Source organism: Ursus maritimus, unplaced genomic scaffold (genome assembly GCF_017311325.1).
Source record: "Ursus maritimus isolate PB19 unplaced genomic scaffold, ASM1731132v1 scaffold_10, whole genome shotgun sequence".
NCBI classification, from domain to species: Eukaryota; Metazoa; Chordata; class Mammalia; order Carnivora; family Ursidae; genus Ursus; species Ursus maritimus.
In genome coordinates, this window is record NW_024423344.1 from 49,756,858 (window position 1) to 49,779,353 (window position 22,496).

At 39.3% G+C, this 22,496-nt stretch overlaps 1 long non-coding RNA gene across 1 annotated transcript in view; it reads right to left on the reverse strand.

Annotated features, from left to right (window-relative positions):
- Positions 1-22,496, reverse strand: part of LOC103659171 — a 217,985-nt gene that overhangs the window by 43,855 nt on the left and 151,634 nt on the right. Inside the window, exon 11 of the long non-coding RNA XR_005833031.1 lies at positions 18,430-18,603. This is a non-coding gene — a long non-coding RNA (uncharacterized LOC103659171). The remainder of the gene's footprint in view (positions 1-18,429; positions 18,604-22,496) is intronic.

Consider the following 22,496-nt stretch of genomic DNA (forward strand, 5'->3'; position numbering starts at 1 on the left):
CTCCCACTCCCCCTGCTTGCGTTCCCTCTCTCGCTGGCTGTTTCTGTCAAATAAATAAAACCTTTGAAAAAAAGAAAAAGAAACAAAAGCACCAATGTGTATGGATAAATACAAGGATGATGGTTGCAACAATTTTTGTAGCAATAAAAAAGGAAAAATAAAAAACCCTGGAAACAAATGAATGTCATCAATATAGAAATAGTGAACTACATGGTGGAATGTCCATTCTATAGATGTAGCTTTTGAAACAAGAGAGAAGGGAAGGGGGAAATGGGGAAGTGCTAATCGGTGGGTATAAAGTTGCAATAAGATGAATAAGTTCTAGAGATCTGCTGTACAACATAATGTCTCTAGATAACATTGCATTGTCGGGGTGCCTGGGTGGCACAGCGGTTAGGCGTCTGCCTTCGGCTCAGGGCGTGATCCCGGCGTTATGGGATCGAGCCCCACGTCAGGCTCCTCCGCTATGAGCCTGCTTCTTCCTCTCCCACTCCCCTGCTGTGTTCCCTCTCTCGCTGGCTGTCTCTATCTCTGTCAAATAAATAAATAAAATCTTTAAAAAACAAAACAAAACATTGCATTGTCATCTAAAAATCTGTTAAGAGGGTAGCTCTCATGTTCAGTGTGCTTACCACAATAAAATAAAATTTTAAATTAAAGAAAGAAAGGAAAAGATTTACATCAGTATCTATTCACTTACGGATATTCAGGACGCATTGCTAATTTACATGCAAATAAGTATAGTATGATAACTTTTTTGTAAAAGAGCAAATGAGATCCTGTAGATGTGTATACATTTCTATGAGCGCTGAGAAAGTCATGGAACTTTAACATCCAACATGTATATCAGTTTGAAACACCTGGGGATAGAGGGAATGAGAAAAAATCACCTCTTGACACATCTTTGCATTGCTTCACTAATTTCGATAAGCACATACTTTGCAAATACAAGATTTTTACTAAACACTTTTTATAGAATACTTGTTAACTAATTGAAAATGGACATTTGACCCTATTCTGGTATAAACTCACACATTCTAATTAATATAAATTCTTTCTCTTCACATCTCTATCACTCTTCTTTCTTGACTTGGCTTTTGCCCCCTCTCTTTTACTTCCCTAGCTCCCTTGTTAGCACTTTTTTCTCACTCATTCTTGAAATAAATCATTTCTGATCATCCCTTCCCATAGCCATTCCTTTCCTGTATGTTTGTGGTCTTTATTTCACTTATTCATGGTCCCCAAACCCCGTAGATTCAGAGAAATGTAGGAGACAGATAAGGAAGTCGAAAAATTAAAATAGGCTGAGATAATCTCTTGATGTAACATACACTGAACCCCTAGAGGGAAGTACACAGAAGTCCATTTTGAAACACCAAAAAATTACCAGCCACCTGGGGCTAAGCCTTTGGAGCAAAATCCTGGGGAAAGATAACTTGGTTTCCCCAGATGAACACAGAAGAGGGCCAGCCTTCCCGACATCGCAGACAGTGGGTGTATGTTGCCATTCATTGATTCTCTTTTTCTCCAGCAACATTCAATGTTCAGATCAACCACATGAATTATAGAAGACTGCCTATTGGACTAAAATTGTGCTAAAAATACACTTCCTCTTCTGAAAAATGTAGAGCAATAAAGATGTTGCCAGGCTAGTAAAATAGGCCAACCAAAAGTATCAATTTGGAATTCAAATTCAGCAGGAGAAATAAGAATCATGCAAATGCTACCCTATTCTCTCAAAGTCTGCAGCATTTATATTTTTACTCCTACGAGACAAATGCAGTGCCTCGCTTCCCAGAGCCACGAAGGTATAATGCGTGCAGACAGAGAAGGAGCACGGGATGCTGTGCTAGTGCATACACTAGTGGTCCTTCGGTTTGATTAATTAATTATAAGATATTTTGTTATATATGTTGATTCGCATGATTTGTTGGGAGGTCGTTTTTCTTTCAGGTGAAAGGGACCATGAATAAGTGAATAAAAATCTTTTTAAAAATACACAAAGGAAATTTGCTATTAAAAGCAGCTGAACACAAAGGACCACAGGGGAAGGGAGGGAAAACTGAACAGGAAGAAGTCAGAGAGGGAGACAAACCATGAGAGACTCTGGACTCTGGGAAACAAACTGAGGGTTACAGAAGAGAGGGATGGGGGGATGGGGTAACCGGGTGATGGGTATTAGGGAGGCACGTGTGGTGATGAGCACTGGGTGTTATATGCAACTAATGAATCGTTGAACTCTATCTACATCAAAAACTAATAATGCACTGTATGTTGGCTAATTGAACATAATAATAAAAAATAAAATAAAAAATAAAAACATTAAAAATTAAAATTAAAAAAAGAAGCTGAAATGAATTGTTTTTAGTGAAATAAATACCCTTTCATCAGTATTAGGTTTTGGTCTTTAAATACTACTGTATTTTTCTGAGAGAAGGAAGTAGTGTATTATATTCTTAAACCATATCAATGAAAAATCAATGCTCTTGTCACAATAGCTAGAGAAAAATCATTGCAATGATCCTATCAACTCCACCATTAGTTACTAAGAAGTGTCTTATGTTTCTATTCCACTAGATAATGTGCCCAAGGGTTTTTTTTTTTTTTTTTTAAAGATTTCATTTATTTATTTGAGAGAGACAGAGATAGTAAGCGAGAGCACGAGCGGGAAGGAGAGGGAGAAGCAGGCTCCCGGCTGATCAGGGAGCCTGGATGCAGACGCAGAGCTCGATCCCAGGACCCTGGGACCATGACCTGAGCTGAAGGCAGACGCTTAGCCTACAGCCACCCAGGTGCCCTATGTGCCCAAGTGTTTTTAAAAATAAAGGAAATCTCAAGATTGTCCAGTAAGAATAAGATCAGCACATTTATACACTCTCCACCCCAGGAAGTTCTGTTAATTCTGACTTGCCTTTTGCTTCTCTGCCTCCCTCCTGTAGACCTTTATTTCCCGGCATTTTAATTTTTTTATAACATGTATTCTGTCAGCAGCAGGGCACCACCTGTTTCTAAGCACTTGGCATTCGTGTCTAATAAATTGTTCTATAAATACTTTGGAGCCTTTCTTTATAGTCCTTGTCAACCTTTCCCTACTACATTTTTCAATCTTCAGTGATTATATTTGCAATCATACCTTAAATAAGAGAAGAATATTCAGTCACGGTCCAAGAGAAGGCACAAAGTTTGTAAAGGATGGTAAGAGAAATCACGTCTATTTCGGAAAATGGATGTCATATACCCTAACATATTCTCTTCCTCCCTAACTTTATCCAAGTGTTGCTTTTCCTTTCAGTGCCTGTATCTCAACTATAACAACACACTCACACCAATGCAACACTTTAGTTCAGCAAATATTTCTGTGCCCAGTGTGTGGCACGCACTGAACATCATAGACAAATGAAACATGGCCCGTTCCCTGGGAGCACACATTCCTACATGGAAGGAAGACAGAGTTCAGTTACTATATTACAAGGTGGTTAGTGCTTCATAATAGAGGTATTATTATGTGATCGAAATTTTTAAGTTGTTCTTAAAATGCATATATGGAGTAAAGTATATGAATCATGTACACATGGGAAATTAGAATCCAAGTGGCTAATGGAGGAACACGTTGCTTAGAAGACTCTGATTGTGGCTATCTTTGGCCACTGAAGATTACCCTATTCTGGAATTAGGTCCTCCCTCCCTGAACATCCCAAAGCGTTTGGATTCTCTTTCAAATTCCAACCTATTTCTGCCCCTTCCACAGGCCTGGCTCAGTCCACATCACCTGGGGGCTCTTTGAGATATATTTACATATACCTACTCTAGTCTCCAACTTCTTTGCCTGTTCTAAGACCTCTTCCCCCTGGCTGATCCCACCAGAGAGTTTCTCCAGTTCCTACAGACTATAATTTCTCACTCTCATCTCTAAATATTCATTCAGTGTCTGGAATTAACTTTAGAATCAGGCACTAGCATCAATCACTGCTTTGAGAAGACCAGAGCATCTCCTGCTCCCACCCCAAACAATGACCGACATTAACAAAGAGAAGACATCAGTCTTATGAGACCACAAACTCGGGGATATGAAACCAGACAAAAAATAAAGATGAAAGAGATAGAAAAAGAACCAAAAGCTATCAACCCAGGGCAGAAACAAGATTTTAGATAGAATAGCGAAGTCTGACTGGGAGGATTTTCAGGGGGTTCTTCTCCAAGGTCAACAGGTTGATTGCTTCCTTTTCTCCTGATTTGCAGTTTGTGTTAAGTTTTGTTTTGTTTTGTTTTGCATGCCTCCAATAGTTTCTTCCCACATCTTGATCGCCCAGAAGGAAAACTATAGTTTTCTCATCATCCAAATGCCACATTTAGCCACTTCAACCCACACTTAAAGCACCAAGAATTCTGTCTGGAGAATTGAGTGGGGAGAAAAAGGTAAGGGCTCTGGTTCATCTGGGTTCAATCAGTCCCAATCTTCCAGTGGGCACTTGAAAGAAGGAGGCTTTTAAGGCTCAAAATACTTTGAAGAATTCTTGCAACTTCAAAGCAGTGTCAATGGGAGCCTTCACAGAGCATCTTTTCTAGCTTCTCTGTGATGTCCCAGCTGAAGCTCTGAGATAGAACCTGGTGTCTCCAGGCTCCCGATTTCAGCCCAACCCAGGGAACACACAAACTGGGTTCTTTCTGTGGAAGAAGCTAATTCTTTCCTGTTTGGTTTGGACTTCTGTCTGGCTACCTCATGCCTTTTTTGAAACTATAACATCTTTGGGCAAGGAATTTCCACATTCCCTTCTAAGCAAGGGCTTAAGCTTAGGTCTTATCTGAGGGCAAGTTCTCTGGGCCTGCTTCTCACACCAGATACCACGTTTGGAAACATCACCTGGTCTCTCCTTTAGAATCGTTCATCATGATAATATTTCCTGTGTAAACTTGTGCCATGAAAATGCTACCTCATGAATATTAAATAATGACGGTGGAAAGAGAAAGTATTCAGCATTTCCTCAGAAAACCTTAACATCTTGAATAATTTCAACATATTTAACTTGAAAATGCTTATATGAGTCCTATGTATTTCAGATAAAATACAGACTGGCGTGGGCCTAAAACTGTAAATTATTTAGAATGTAGTGAATTTCCTCATAAAGACAATGATACAAATGATGCCTCAATGATGGTACCAGTTCTTGTTAGCACAGCTGTTTCCCTTGGACAGTAATTGTACCACCCACTGTAGCAGACCTCCACGCATACCAGAGAATCCCAGAACATATCACATACTCCACCCTACCTCCTCCTCACACCCAGCCTTCCTTGGCCTACCTCCAGAACTGCACAAAAGGGGAGAATAAAACTAATGTTTGTCTAGCAACTACTAAGCACTGAGATGGGGCAACACATTAAATCTTACTTAATTTCCTATCAACAAGACATATGAAAAGCCAGCCTGATAGGAGCTATAATTATATAATCATATGCTCATGTTGCACTATTTCCAGTTGCAGACCTACAGCATTCCTCTCTGCACCAGGGGAACCATGCTTGGTGATGGATGTGAAGGGGAATAAAATGCTGTTTCTGTTCTCAGTGGTGTTTATAGAAGAATGGGCAAAGCAAACACCTGAACAGGTAATGCCCTTGCCACGACACTGCTTTCGTCCTGCATCTTCATTAGCAGCAAGGGTCTAGTAATACTGACCAGGAGGGGGCGCCTGGGTGGCTCAGTCGGTTAAGCCTCTGCCTTCAGCTCAGGTCATGATGCCAGGGTCCTGGGATTGAGCCCCGCATAGGGCTCCCTGCTCAGCGGGGAGCCTGCTTCTCCCTCTGCCTCTGCTGCTCCCGCTGCTTGTGCTCTCCCTCTCTGTCAAATAAAAAAAAAAAAAATACTGACCTAGAGGTTGGGAGTCGGAACTAGCTGTGCAAAACAGTTTTGGTAAGTATTAGCCCCAGCACTTTAATGCATCACGAAACCTAACTTCCACCATGGCCGTGAGGTTTCATTGGAGACCGCACGGAAAGCATGACTTGCAATGTCCTGCATGAAATAAGAACTGTAAACAATGCTGACACTCGTCCCTCCCCCTCCTTGATATTTCATATTACACATAGATACACATATTACACATAAAAAAAAACATTTTTTAAAAAGATGAAATTCCAGATTTCTGAACCACAGAGGAAACTTTCCAAACTAGGACATAATTGGCTCTATGTTGGGCAGCCTACGCAGTAAATGGATCTTTCTGGTATCTTACTTCTTCCACTGTAAAGTTTTCCCTGTCCAAAGAGCCGTGAGAATGTGGGTCATCTCTACAGGATGGGTCTCTCATGATCGCTTACCGCTGACCCCAGCTTGCTTCGGTGTGGAATCCTGCACACACTAACAAAGCTGCGTTGCTACGAAAGGACATATTTCTAAGCTTGTGCACTGTCGTTATTTAGAAACAAGCCTCTATTATTTCCCTTTATCTTCTTGTTTAGTAAGTGTCCCTTTGTTCAGAGTGACCTGGCAAAGTGTGACTAACGGGAACTTGCAGCCAATTTTTAAAAATCCATTCAGAAGTCTTCGTTGAAGGACAGAAAAACTGAGAGCCTAAGAACATTTGAGAAAATGCCAGGGGCTTGTTCAGAACTTGCTTATTAAACCTCAGACCTAGTTAGCAATAAGTTCTTCTCTTTTAGGTGAATAAGGAATGATCTCTAAGGTGCCTGCCAGCTCTAAATTTCTATGATTTAAAGTGAGTGGGGGTTTCCTTAAGAGAGCAAGCTTTTTAATGATATGAGCAGTGGATCTGAACCCTTAAGCTCTTCTTCAGAAATTCATTTCAAGGGACTGATTTCTGCTTTCAGAAGGCATCAAAGCCCAAGCCTGTACTTACTCCGTGGAGGCGAGCTTCTTTAGGGGAGCGTGCTTTATGTGACGTGCATGGCCAAAGCAGCGTGCATTTCTAACCCAGGTGCACAATATCAGGCGAGGTGCACAGAAACGTTTCCAGCTGATGAAACATCCTCTCTCCTCTTCGCTCCAGCCTGGGAGCAAGGAATGAAATACGGTATTCTATGCATTTTAGTTCTCAATTAAAATTCTTATTTGTCCTCAATCTAAATTCTTAATCCAGGCTCATTTTAAATTCTTTCCAACACAGACTCCTGAGCTGCTGGGGACAACCGAATACACACAAAAATTTCCATTCGTGTCTGGGCAGTCTTCTCCAACAGGCCCCCTTAAGAGGAAGAAACTAAGCTAAGAGAAATTAATAAGAGCTCACCTATCCCACATTCATCTAAAGTCTTATACAAATTCATTTAATCTTCATAATTACATTATGAGGAAGCACAAGGAATGTCACCATATTACAGCTGGAGAAAATTGAGACATAATGTTTCCCAAAGTTACACAGACACTGAGTGATAGAGACAGGTTACAAATCCAGGGGCTGAGCACTGTGTTACAAGGGCTCTGTGTGAGAACTTTCCTTGGATTGATCCTCAGAGATTCTGAATCACTTATGGTGGGGTGGGATGGGAGAGGGGAGGAGGTGGTGGAGGCTGGGGCAGCTCATGCTGCCCACCCCACAGAGCTGCTCGTTGACCACAGCTGCACACCACTGGATGGAGACCAGGTACTGGAATTTTTTAAAACTCCTCTAATAAATCTAACACACAGGTGGGGTTGAAAACTGTGCCTCATAAACTGTTAACTCTAGTCTCTTCAAGGAGTGAAATCAGAGGAGAGAGAAGGTGGCCTCATTTTCCATGTGCCTCTGCCTCTTACTTACAGACGTAGAAATAGCTGTCCATGTCAGGCTTTGGACTTGGCAATGGGGCTGGGGATAGCAGGTAATGAAGAAAGGTTCTTACCACTGCCTATCCAGGAAAGTCAAGAGTAGCAGAGTCAGTGCTGTGAACAGCCAAGAACAGAGCACAGTTCCAGGGAAGAAACTCGGGGAGTTATCAGGTAGGAAGTAAAGATCAAGGAAATCAGGCAGAGAAGAGTGACACCAAAGAGCTGGAGTCCAGTTCTGATGCCTGGCCTTCCGAGACAAGAGAAGTGTTCATACCTCCCAAGACTGGCACAAACCAGGGAACACTTTGGTCATGGAGGAGCTTGGGATCCCAGGCAGGACGCCCAGTCATGTCTGGAGAAGTGACCCTGAGGCACAGTCCCTGAAAGACCAATTCACTAGGCCAAGGTCTTGAGAGGGCCAAAAACAAAGCCAGCCTGACTATGAGCCTCTGCCCGAGCTTGCTAAATGTCTGGGGCCTTGCCATGTCCTTGCCATGTCCTTAGAAACAAAGATGATCTGACTCCTGGAACTGAAATTCTGCAGGGCGGTGCGCCAACAAATTTGATCGAGATAGTTATTTCAGCAGTTGTGACGCTTGGTGAATTACAATTTTTCTGGCGAGGCAACCTCAGTTACATAGACTGAAAATAAATAAATAAATCAGATGCCACTGCAATTGAGCAACATAATGAGGCCACTCCATCCCCATTACAAAATTTCTTATGTGCCACAAACGCTTCATCTAGGTCTAACTTCCTGATTTTTAGCAAAAACCAAAGAGCATAGTAAAAGTGAAAAATAAGTAGAAAAAGTAAGTATCCACAGAGCAGCATAGATGTGAGACATAAGGGATGTGTATCATATAAGAGCCAAAATAGGCAACAGAGGACATGGCCCCATTATGTTCATATAATGATTAAGTTATCCTTAAATTTTTCAGTCAACACAAGAGAGGAAACTTTTGAGAATGAAAAATGGCTCCTAATGCTGCCGCTAAGAAATATGTGGGTACCGTACACCTTAAACTTACACAGTTCTATATGCTGATTATTTCTCAAGAAAACTGGAAAAAAAGAAATATGTGGCTAACAAGAAATCTATTGTATTGGCAAAACATTTTCAGCAGCTTAATTCAGATGCAGTCTTTGAAAAGAGTTATCATTCTTTCACCCTGATGCATTTGCTGATGATGATAGATCACACGCATACAGTTACCGTTCACAAAAGCTCAGATACATGGAGCTCCTCAGGGCAGAAACTCTAGTGATGCCCAACACACAGTAGATATTCAATAGATACTTAATGAATTGAAAGGATGATACACAATGATCTCAATATTGCCTATCACTGGGGTGGTGAGGGTAGAAGTTTCAAAAGAAATTTAGGTGATCCACCAGAATGCATTCCTGATGAAGGCTTTTTAGTCACTAACTGGAGTAAAATAGGGGTCTTGTTGATTACATTTACTAGGATGATATGTGCTACAGACATCTACGGTCTTTTAAAAATTAGAATTACATCATACCACACATGGGAATATATGGACTCATTTCCTTTTTAATCTCTTTATTGGCACATTTACCTAAAACCCATTTTTATCATAATTTATTATTTTATCTATACTAGATCAGCGTAACGCTTCCTGAGATTTTTTTCTATCCCTTTAGTTTTCTATTTTGACAAACTAAAGTTCAACACTGTCTTTAACTAAGTTGGAGACATTCTGTTTTAAATTCTTATTTCCAAAAAGAGTTCAATAGATTCACAGCACTTCGTGTATGCTAGCATGTTCTCAGCTTCTTTGACATTTCTGTCATCCCTTCAAAGGTATTCTTACCTATTCTGCTCATATTAAGGATTTGTTTTCGTCTAATTTATCTAAGACAACTTTCATTTTGTTTAAATTTTTGCTGAGCATTTAGTTATGTGGCTGTGGCAAGATGCTCAATCTTGGAAACTTTGAAGCTACACAGCCAAAGAGGCATGAATCATTCTTTTTGCCTAATAATCTTGAATTAGTTGGCAGGTAAACTTGAAATAGATGCTTTGGCAAGGAGCTCAAGTTGTTAGCGAGGCAGTGAAGAGCTATCCTGAGGTATCCTGCCCGAGGCTCTCCATTCGCCTCATGCTCCACCCTAGAGAGGGTTCCCATTCTATAGGAAGCCAGAGGACACTCAGACCTCTTTTAAGGATGTCACCATGTGCATTAGTTTCCTATGACTGCTGTCACAAAGTACTACACGTTTGGTGGCCTAAATAACACTTACTTATTCTCACAACTCCAGAGACCAAAAGTCCAAAATGGTTTCACTAACCTGAAACCAAGATATAGGCAGGACCATGCTCTGGAGGAAAATCCATTCCTTTGCCTTTCCCAGTTTCCCTTCTACTGTGGCTCTGGCCCCATCTTTCATCTTCAAAACCAGCATCATGGAATCTTGCTCCAGTGGTCATTGCCTTCTTTATCTGGATCAAATCTCCCTTTGCCTCCATTCTGTAAGGACACTTCTGATTACATTTTAAGGCCCCCTAGATAATCTAGAATAACTCTGTTTCAAGATCCTTAATTTAAACACATCTGAAAAGTCTTTTTTTATCATAGGAGGTAATGTTCACAGATTCCAGGGATTAGGCTCTGGATATCTCCTGGAGCCATTATTCTATCTATCATAGTCTGTTAGCCTCCTTTCCATATTTTAACTTGTTTTACTAAACATATATTTGTATACATTTTTAAACCTTTGCACCTCAATAATGGAACTTTCTGTTATCCTTATTTATTCTCCTTTTCACTCACTCACTCTTGCCACTTAAAGTTGAGTACCTGCTTTTTGCCAGACAATAATCAGAGCAGACAGATGTGGCACAGATATTGAAGTGATTAGACAGGAAATTTAAGATAACTATGACTAATATATGAAAAGCTCTAAAGGAATGAGCAGGCAATGCGTGAAAATAAATGAGTAAGGTAAGCAGAAAGACAGAAAATATATGAAATAATTAAAAGGAAATACTAAAAATCAAAAACACTAGCAGAAATGAAGAATGTCTTTGATGGGCTCATTAGTAAGCTGGAACACAGTAAGGAAAGAATCAGTGAGCTTGCATATAGGTCAATAGAAACGTCTCAAAGTAAAATCAAAGAAAAATAAATATTTTTAAAAATAGAGCAAAACATCCAAGAACTGTGAAACAATATGAAAAATATAAGGACACTTCATTGGAATACCAGAAGGAAATGAGAAAAAAAAAAGGAAGCCAAAGAAATATTTTAAGTAATATAGACCAAGAAATTTCCAAAATTAGTGACGGACACCAAACCACAAATCCAGGAAGCTCAGAGAACACCAAGCAGCATTAAAAAAAAAAAAAAAAAAACCAAAAGAAAACCAAAAACTTAAACCTACACATATCCCTCAAATGCAGAAAACTAAACACAAGAAAAAATCTTGAAAGAAACCAGAGGGGAGAAAACACCTTACCTCTAGAGGAACAAACATATGAATTATAGTGCAGGTCTTGCTAGAAACCATGCAAGCAAGAAGAGAATGGAGTGAAATTAGTGAAGTATTGAAAAAGAACCCCCAACCTAGAATTCTATACACAACAAAATTATCTTTTTGAAAAGTGAAAGAGAAATAAAGATGTTCTAAGAGTTTTTTCAGACAAATAAAAACATGGAATTTACCACCAGCAGAACTGTAGGTGGAAGGAAGAGGATACGGTCAGAAACTTGAGTCTCCATTAAGAAAGGAAGAGGATCAGAGAAGGAATAAATGAAGGCAAGAAGGTCAGTTTTGTGTCCACTTTTTGTGTCCACAAGCTCTGGTCTTGTTAGTCTATCAAGCACTAATCTAGGTGTTGCTATGATAGTATCTTGTAGATGTGATTAAAGTCCATAATCAGGTGACTTTAAGCAAGTGAGATTATCCTAGATAATCTGAATGGGCTGATTTAATCAGTTCAAAGTTCTTAAGAGCACAGCCTGTAGACATGTAGACAGAGGCTTCAGCTTTAGGAGACCACAAGTTCCAGCCTGCCTTTCAAGACAGCCTGCCCTGTGGATTTTGGACTTTCCCAGCCAGTATAAAATACATATATTATACATGCATGTATATATATGTGCATATATATCATTGGAAGTTTAATTTGAATGTGTTTGTGAGTGAAACTGAATATTTTTTCATGTGTTTAATTCTTGGTTTACAAGGGTAGCTTTTCTTTGAAAATTGGTTCTTTGTGAAAGGAAGCAGAAAAAAGGAAGGGAAAAAAGGAAAGAAGAGAAGGAAGGAGGGAAGAAGGAAGACAGGGATAAGGAACACTGAAACAGAGTGGAGGTCTCATTTTAACATGTTTAATTCATTTTATTTATATTATTCCTAAGTTTGCTTTAAAATTTTTAGTCTAGGGACTCCTGGGTGGCTCAGTTGGTTAAGGGTCTGCCTTCAGCTCAGGTCATGATCCCGGGCTCCTGGGATCGAGCCCAAGTTGGGCTCCCTGCTGAGTGGGGAGTCTGCTTCTCCCTTTTCCTCTGTCCCTCCCCCAGCTTGTGCGTGTGGGCATTCTCTCTCTCGCTCAAATAAATAAAATCTTTAAAAAAATTATTTAATCTAGTTTTTTAAACTTTTACTTTTAATCTTTGTAGTTTTAATTAACACTAATATTTTAACTGTTTTCAATCACTTCACTTTTTAAATTACCATTCTTAACCTTTTATTTCCCCCCCATGGAACTCCATTTCAATTTCCTCTCCTTTTATACAAGCTTTCTATTGACTGTGTTTCTGAAGAAGCATGATCTGACTGCAGCCGGAAAACCAGCAAACATGGGAGGTGGGGAAATTACCCTGCTGCCTGTATTATCAACTACTGCATAATAATCACCCCAAAATGCAGTGGCTTAAACACAATAGTCATTGCGTACCTCTCATGATTTCTGAGGGTCAGGAATTCACACAAGCCACCCCAGGGCAGTTTGCCTCTACTGCAATATGTCTGGGGCTTCGGCTGGAAGATTTAAAGGCCGGCACCTGGAATCATCTGAAGGCTGGCTCACTCACAAGTCTGACATTTGATTCCAGCTGTCAGCTGAGACCTGAGCTAGGGCAGTTGGCTGGGACACGTACACATGGCCTCACCATGTGGCCTGGGCTTCTGCACAACATGATGGCTGAGTTATAAAAGTGAGCAAGCTGAGACAGAGAGAAAAAGACAGCAAGGTAGAATCATACTCCCTAATTATAACCTAGACTTGAAAGTCACGCAGCATCACTTCTGCCACATTCTGTTGGTCAAGGCAGATGCAAACACGCATCTAGTTTTAATGGAGAGGGAATATTGCTAATGTCATATTCTCTGAAGAGCATATCAAATGGGATATATATTGGTGAGCCCATATTTAGAAAATAGAATTTGCTAGAGTGCCAGATGCATCTGAAACAATCCTTTGAGTTCTTCCTACATGAAATTTCATGCCTTCCAAGTTTGGCTACAAACATAAATAAATAAATGCAGAAACAAATAAATGAATGAATGAATGACTTCACCTGGTTAACTTGGGATGATTTGGGGCAATATATTTCTCTGCCCTCCATTTGGTTCACTGAAGATTGTCAACCACTCACACATTCTACAAATATTTGACAATGCCTGTCACATCTCAGTCAACATGTTAGGGTCTGGAGAAATAATGACAACATTATAGAATCTTGGTCCTTAATGAGCTACAGTTTTGTGGGCAATACAGAGAGTAAACCAGAAATTATAACTCAAATATGTTTTGTATGAGAACAATAGGTAAATAGTGTTCTCTGAAAGTATTTGGGAGAGACTCATTACCCAGGCCTAGGAATTGGGAACAACTTCCCAAGGGAAGTGACATCTAACCTAGAAAGAATGAATAAGTAGGAGTTAGCCAGGAAATATGTATCCATGATGCAGAAAGGAGGGGGGCAGAATTATTCAAAACAGAAGGAAGAGCATGTTCACAGTTCCAGAGGCAAGAAAAAGTATGGCTTAATCATAAACAAGTGAATATATAGTTTATTATAGCTGGAATGTTTGTTTTGAAAACAGTCATAGGAATAGTTGAGACTAAATTGTTAAGAGCTAGAGCAAGAAAGGTATTGTAAGTCATGTTAAGGAAACTGGATGTACCCCATCAATCAGATCTTTTAATCCCAACCTGTTCTACCCAGGGCTTCAGCTGTTCTATACAAAGCAGCTGGGGCTATGTTCTCCAGTGCAGACTCCTTCAGGCTCTACTCTATCCTCTACTCTACCCACAGAGAGCAGGAAGAGACCCAAGAAAGAGGCAAACCACCCCAGATTGGTAGGTAGCGGTTTTAACAAGCAAAGGAACTTACTTATAAGGCTTGCCTTCGGCATCCATTAGACAGGTAGATCTCTGGATCAGCCAATCAGAATCTTAAAAGTATATAAAAGCCTTAACTGGATTTAGCCACATATACCATCCAGATGGTCAAACAACACATTGCTCTCTCAAGGCTGTGTCCTTGAAAATGCCTCCCACTTTGGAAGAGGTGGACAGAGCCTACACTTCAAGGACAGGGAAGGGGATGAGGAGCCTCTGATTGCTTGGGTCCAGCTCAGTGTCTACCAGCAGTCACATCTACTTGATGACCTTCCCCAACATTTATCAAAAATACAGGAGAAAACAACTGCTGGCAAGGAGGTGGAGAAAAGGCAACCCTAGAATGCAGTTGGTGGCAATGTAAATTGGTACAACCATTATAGAAAACACTATGGAGGTTCCATAAAATATTAGAAATAGAACTACCATATCATCCAGCAACCCTACTTCTGGATGTATATCTGAAGGAAACCAGGATCTCAAAGAGATATCTATACCGCCATGTTCATTGCAGCACTATTCACAATGACCAAGGTATGGAAACAAACCACCTAAGTGGCCATCAACAGACAGAGGAATGGATAAAGAAAATGTGATATATATATCACAGTTATATATAAATGTTATATAATGTTATATATATATATATATATATATATATATATATATATATATATATATATATATAAATATAAATGTTAGAGAGAGAGAGAGAGAGCACCATAAAAAATAAGGAAATCCTACCATTTGCAACAACATGGATGGACCTTGAGGGCATTATGCTAAGTAAAACAAGTCAGACACAGAAAGGGAAAAAGACAAATATTCTATGGTCACACTTAACATGAGGAATCTAAAAAAAAAAAGCCAGCCTCATAGAAATAGAGTAGAGTGGTAGTTGCCAGCAGATGGGAGATGGAAGAATGGGGAGATGTTGGTCAAAGGGAACAAACTTCTAAGAAAAATGAGTTCTGGGAATCTAATATTCAGCATGGTGACTCTAGTTAACAATACTATACTATATACTTGGAAGTTGCTAAGAGTAGCATATCAATTTATATAAAAATCGAAGAGACTCAGAAAACACTAAAGCTTGATAATATTTTAAATGCCTAAGTGAAAATAATATGTATATGTTAAAAGTCTGAAAGCAAAGAATTAACTTCTTCTGATATTTGGCAGCCCCAGAAAAGGGTGACAGATTATGTATTCACTTGTTTGGAATGCCATTTATATTCTATTCAGTGCTAGAAGATTTAGAACACCATGAAAATGTTGCAGCTCTTAGGGAAGAAGAAAAGAAAAGAAATAATAAAGATAATCCTTGGATTAAACGAAAAAAAAATAAAGGAAGAAGAAACAAATCTCAGAATATAATGAAAACAGATACCTTCCAAGAGGAGAGGGGACTATATCATGCGGGTAAATGCAAACTTAAGAAAAAGAAAGATAAATTTATAGTAGATTTGCCACATTACTAAAGCACAGAACTAAACAAACACCAGAGTTTCACACTATAGATGTAAATGCATAATTGCTTCATGGTCCTGCTAAATGAATTCAAACCTATAATTGTTTAAATTCCTATTGTAAGCAAAGTTTTGCAAACTCTCAAATACATTTGGAAAAAAAAATTGCTGCACTCAGCTGTGGCTTGAAAACAATCAAAAGACATTCAATAGCATTTCTCAAGTTATAAGAAAAATATTCAAGTATGGTTTATTCTAATTTAGACCACCATCCAATTAAATCCAAATCTTGCACAGTTCTTCATTCGAGCATTAAAACTTTTATTAAAAACTTCAAAAAGCATTCTTTCGCATTTTCTTCAATATTCCCAGCTAGATGTGTTATCTGTACTGAATTTACCATTCGGTTTAGCAGTACCAGGTGGTCCCAGAGGCTTAATGAGGATTTGATCATAAGCACAGAGGGAAAAACTGCAACGAAAATGCCTTCATTCTGGACAGTTACATTTCTAATTTGTCTCAATATGCTACCTTTTAGCTAAAATTTCATCTTTATCCCTAACAGAGATCAGGCTGAAACAGCGCAGCTTATAAACATCAACTGGACAGAACTGTGTTCGAATGTTACTTTGGCCCCTTTTTCCCAGACCATCTCCTCTGTAAATGGAGAAGTTAGATTCCGTCCAGAGGCGACTCTACAGATAAACAGGTGGGCAACATCCAAATGGTTCCAGATGGGTTACTATGCCATGGAGTCAAGCTGTTAAGATAATTTTAAAGGGAGAGAGGCTATAAAAAGGAAAGAGGAAGGGATTTTTTGCAGCTGATGTTCTGGAAAGGAGAGCTAATGTCATCCAATAGGACGTATGTTTAATAAGTCATGGTCTTGCCAAAGGTGACTAGTTACTTTAGAAAGTAATCCTCTCTGAATTAGGCTAGAAAAATATTTGACCAGCTAATATCACTTAAATAAATTTTGGTTTTAAAAAATATGAGAAGAGAAACACTGATAGCCTGGTGACCTGCCATTCTCCCCTAGCTTCTCTATTCTTGTGTATATTTCTCTTTTTTGCTATGATCCCCAACTGCTATATAAGGAAGTGAAGCCTCCTTTGTTCTGCTGAGTACTTTTATGAGTTTAGGTTATGCAAATTTTGGGGGGGATGGGGGTGAGGGATGAGAATTGCTTTGCAAAAAGCAGGAAAATGATTTCGAACTCTGTGGTCGATGTGGAATAAAGAGAGGCAGAAACATAGACGATTATATGAGTAAAGGCTCCAAAAATTGACAGAAATCATGAGGCAACCTTTAAATGCTCAAATCCGTGATTTTCGCAAGAGTCTTAGAAAATTATATTTGAGCAGCTTTATTTCATGTCTGGATTATACACCAAAATAAGCATGAGCACATAGAGGGGTCTGAATACAGACCCTGAAATCACTGGCACTGAACAAGGTCAGCTGCTATTCATTATGGGGAAAGGTCATTGAGACTGTGGTCTTGAAGACATCTCTAGACTCATTTAGCCCATCCCCCCTTCCCCCATTGCACAGGGACCCATTCAAACCAGCACAGCAAACATTCCTTCCTTCTGACACCCTTCCTCCTGAGAGAAAAGTCCACCAGCTCCCCCCAAAGCATCTCCCAGTTCTCACAGTTCAGGGCAATATCTACCAAGGATCTACATAACTGAATGACTCCCTAGCGCTTACAGATTTACCCACCATTTAAAATCAGTAGAACTTGTCAGCTTTAATGAATTAATCCGTTTTCCTAAGAAATATTTTAATAATTTAGCTATGAGATTAATAATAGAAGGTATTGCTAAAACTACAGCTAATCTGTTTCCCAGAAGGAATCAGCAATTATATCAAGACTTTCAAATACCTTTTCTCTTTACTTAAGGTATGATTTCAAATTTGGTTTCTCCTAGAGTGAAGAAATATTTTATGAAAATGTACTGGCAGAAAAGCCTCTTGTCAGCGTCGCTGACAGGTTATGGGATTAGAATCACTGCCGACTGAAATGGGTCTGCTGTGGCCCACCAGACCAAAAGAGCCAAGAGGCTTTCAGCACGTCATTAAAATGTAGTGACACTCAGGGCTGGAGGTGGCCTTAACAAATGAGGAGAAAGGCCAGGATGGGTGACTAAACTGTATTTTGAACATGATTTCATTTAGCCATCACAGTTAGTTCATCCTTTTTAATCTTTAACTTGTGAAGTGACAAAAACGAAGGCAGTTTTTAAAAGAGAGAGAAAGGAACTAAGATAATTCATGAGCTCAGCACACATATGTTGAATAATGCAACATTTACCATAATAGAAATAGCCCACTTTTTTGTTTTAAAAATGCTTGCTTCTTTTTAAATTGAAACTAGACACAGGAGTGCCACAACAAAAACAGTACACACTTCTGAGGCCCCAAATTTTTCTTTCATTCACTAAAATGAAAGAGATAACAATGTTTGGTTTTTGTGTACAAACAGCATTCATAAAAACGTACATAATACTACATTTAAATAATGATCTATTTTAATTTATAGCTGAAAAGAAACATTTTTATTCTCATTTTTTTATTCACACATTACTGGGAAGTGTCCCACTCTGATTAATTTTATGTCAATGTTTTTCTTCCTATGGATTTGTGCAGACCACACACCACAGAATAAAGACATTTACTACCTAAAAAGCCTTCACAGCAACTGTCCATGGAGATGAACTTGTTCACTTTGACTGTAATCAAAGCATTGCTGAAAACCAAAACAATTTTGGAATGAGAAGGAGTTTAAGGTGAAAATAGAAAAAAAAAAAAATAGCCTACTTTTCCAATGACTCCAAACAGGTAAATGTTGATACAAGGCCACATCTTTATCCATCCAGGTTTAGTTTCTAGATGTTAGTTCATCATCCTGGGTCATTCACGGAGGAATCCTCCAAACCAAGTCCATGGATGGAAAAGGACCTACAGATGCTTCCAGTGGAGTCAATGGAGCACCTGCCACAAATGGAAGCCATAAGAAAACTCAGCACAATTTGATTTAATTCATTTAGAACATTATTCTTAGATTACAATAACATTATTTAATAGATATAAATGCATTTATGACAGAAAGTGTTTGGTCTCAAACGTCTTAAACGATTTAATTGTCATAGATTTTGTTGATGCTGATGCCAATATCTTATCCTGAACTGTGTATATTAGATTGACCCATCTCCAAGCGATCGTGCCCTTCTCCCCGGAAAAGCCCTATTTGGAAGCTGGTAATTCTGTTTGTGTCCAAGGAATGGTTTCTGGTTTTCTTTTTTTGTTTGTTTTGGCTTTGTTCATATCTGTCCTTGACTAACTTCATAATCTTCAGATTTTCTGGTATGTTAATGGCTTCATGTCTTTAAAATACAGACTTTTTTTGTGAAAAATTCTATGAAGTAGCCACAAAAAGTCAAGAGAAAATTAACTTTTAATAAAAGTTAGTCTAAGGGAAATGTCACTTCGTTTGTTAGTGATTGCTTCATTAACAGGCTTGCAACAACTCAGACCAAAGCAAAGTATGAAGATGCTTTCTTGGGAGTTTCTGGGAAAATACCCCAGCCTAGGGGAGCTATTGGATGGAATACCATCTCTTGCTCTGGACTTTTTCATGTCTGGAAACTGCTATGGCATATTACTATCTACACATAGAGCCAAGACTAAGAATTGTAGATCACAGATGGAAAGAATGTGGATCTCGATAACCTCACTGAGGTAGGACACAACCATCCTTTAAGGGTGGTAACCAGTGTCCTACTGCTGGTCTTCCTGTTTTATAAGAACATGAACTTCATTAGTGCTTAAGCCAGTTTGAGTCAGAGTTTCTGTTGCTTTCAGATGAAAGGACTCTAACTGATGTAACATACGTAACCACATCGATTTAGTTCTTATTATGAACAAGACCCCATGCTACTTTTCTCAGACTTTCATGAGCTTCCCCAAAAGATGTGAGAAATAATACAACTAACTTTGTGGAGAAGCCAGTGGACTGTATAATTTTTAATGAATAAGCTGTACTTAATATTAAATCACGATTTTAAAATGGAAATACAAACACTGCTATAATAGCACAGGACATCTGGAGCTCCTAACCAGAAAGCAGGAGTCTTATACCTCTTTTGTTTAAAGAACATAGAAATGGTCAAACAATATATGACTTTTTTTCCTCCTGAAGGGACTGCTGATCTAACTCAATCATGTTGATGACCAAGTATTTGGTTCAGATCAGAACTGGATTCCCTGGGCTTGAATGGGAATAGTAGAGGCTCTGGATACTCAGAGCCAGAGGGATACCCAGACCAACGACCCCTGGGAAGAAAAAAAAAAAAAAAAAGAGGTTTGAAGGCCCAAGAGACAGAAACCAAGTGTCAAATCCAAGGGTAAAAAGCAAGAATCAATGCTAGGGCCAAAAAGCTAAATGAACTTGAAAATCAAAATTCAAGCTAATTAGAACCAGCCCAACAAAACATGGGTTTCCAGGAGAATTTTCTCCACCGCTTCTGGGTATTCGAGTTTCCTTGAAGGAGCCAGCAGGTGTAGGATGCTTGGAAGGATGAAAATGGCTTCAAAGACTAAGGCTGGGCAGACGACCAAGGGTGTCCAAATCAAAACCAAGTTTCAAGCACTTAAATGTGGATAACTATAATGGCATGAAGCAAAGTATTTGTTGCTGTGGTGAAAATCTGTAAGCAGAATTTTTCTCTTGTGCAGCAAAGGATCTCTAGTGAGAAATAATACAAGAAGACACAGGTGTTACGGTAATTATAAAGGTCAATAATCCTCAAGTACATTCAAGGATGCTGAAGTTCTAATGCTCGATCGTTGAGAAAGAGCAGAGATCAAGGGTCTTCTTGCATAATTCTTCCGCCAAAAGACATCGAGATTAACTGAAATTCAAATCTGGACTGTGGGACAGCCATCTGGAAAACACTGCTGCAGATCGACTGCACGGCACGTCAGTCAGTGTGCAGAGATGAAGGGAACTGTCGCCCGCTGGGGATTATGTTATGTATTGTGGGCCATTCCAATCGGTGCATTCAAATGACTGTCAATATCCAAACTTGAAATAATTCCAGTGATAGGAATAAACATTAAATATTTACCAGCCACTGCACCACCGGATCAATGGGCTCATCTCCCTCCCTTGAGTACACACAATAATAAATGAATAGACTTGGACCAGCAAGAACAGTTTGCCATAAAATTGGAAATCAATGATACCACTATGGTTACATGACTAGAATAAGCAATAAATGGAGGCTGCTGTCATTTTTGAGAAAATACTATAAAAACAAGGAAAGAAAAACAAGGTAAAGGGAAAATTTCCTTGTATTTGCATTATTTGTTTTGAATTTTTTTAAATGAATTCTTAACGGAAGTCCTAGGCTACATGTGTACTTTTCAAAACATTTTGTCCCAACCTAACAATGTCTCCTAATCCTATATCAAGTTCCTGTCAATCTGTCCCTAAAAATATTTTAGGTTCAGATTCTCGGTTCGTGTCTCTGCCGAGAAGAAGTCCGATGACTAAACTTCTTGAGGAGGAATGGAAGATGGAGTTAAAATAAATAGTGTCATAGGAAGAAAAATGTGTGTTTTCTTTTCATCTTTATTTTATTATACCAAATCTCATGCCTTACAAGTTCTGCTGAATCGAAAAAAAGTGCTCAAGTCATGACTTATAGTGGAAAATTCTGGCGTTAATGTTGTCCCTCTGATATAATGAGAGCGGGCTCTAGGAGTCGATCTAACTAGTCTCATGAGCTTATTCGAGCCAACGGTTCATAGTAAGATTGTGACTACAAGTACTGTGTCCTGTCAGCGGACCGGGTGAGGTCTTCCAGCTGGATGACAATAACACCTTCATAGCCTTCATTCCCTTCGTCCCAAATCAAGTGGCTAGGTGACAAAACTGGATGGAGGACAAGACCGGGAAAACACCATGGCGCATCAGCCAGAAGCTGCCTCCGTGACCAGGGCGATCTTCCTCCCCGGAACCGGAGTTGGCCCCAAGCAACTCCAAGGAGGAGACAGCAATGGCAGATGGAACTGAGGGGACACATTGGTACAATCAGAAAGTACAGCTCCTCTTCAAGAAGAGAATTGGCATTAACTAAAGGGAAATATAAGTTCCAATTTATTACGAGCCGGGAGCCCTACAAAGTAGAAAGCCATTTCGGGGGCCTAAAAATACTTTGTTTCTTCTGTTGCTAATTTTGAACATTGCTTTTCCCTGTACGATTATATTCAGCAGGATTCAAAATATTTGAAATGAACAAAAGGACTTGTTAGCTCTTTTCTTTACCATAAAGCCTATTCTTTACCATTTCACATATTCTGTTCCTCTATTTTCTTATGTACAGAATTTCAAAAAGCCCTCTTAAATGTTGGATTGTTTTCCTATAGAATTTGTCTTCTTGTGAAAGTTCCAAAGCCTGTAAAGCATGCTTCTGAAATTATGTGAAAGCGTATATATGTCAATAGTAGGAGTTTTTTAGTTCATGATGACCCTATGATTACTCACTGAAGTTGTCAATAGGTAGATTCATTCGGTTTCAGGGTTTTTCGGGTTTTTGGTTTTGTTTTGTTTTCCTTTCTTTGTGCCTCCAGTCTTTTTTTTTTTTAAGACTTTATTTATTTGACAGAGACAGACACAGCAAGAGAGGGAACACAAGCAGGGGGAGTGGGAGAGGGAGAAGCAGGTTTCCCACTGAGCAGGGAGCCCGATGTGGGGCTCAATCCCAGGACCCCGGGATCATGACCTGAGCCGAAGGCAGACACTTAATGACTGAGCCACCCAGGCGCCCTGTGCCTCCAGTCTGTACAGATTCTGTGAACCCTCTGGGGAAAAGGCCCAGTCA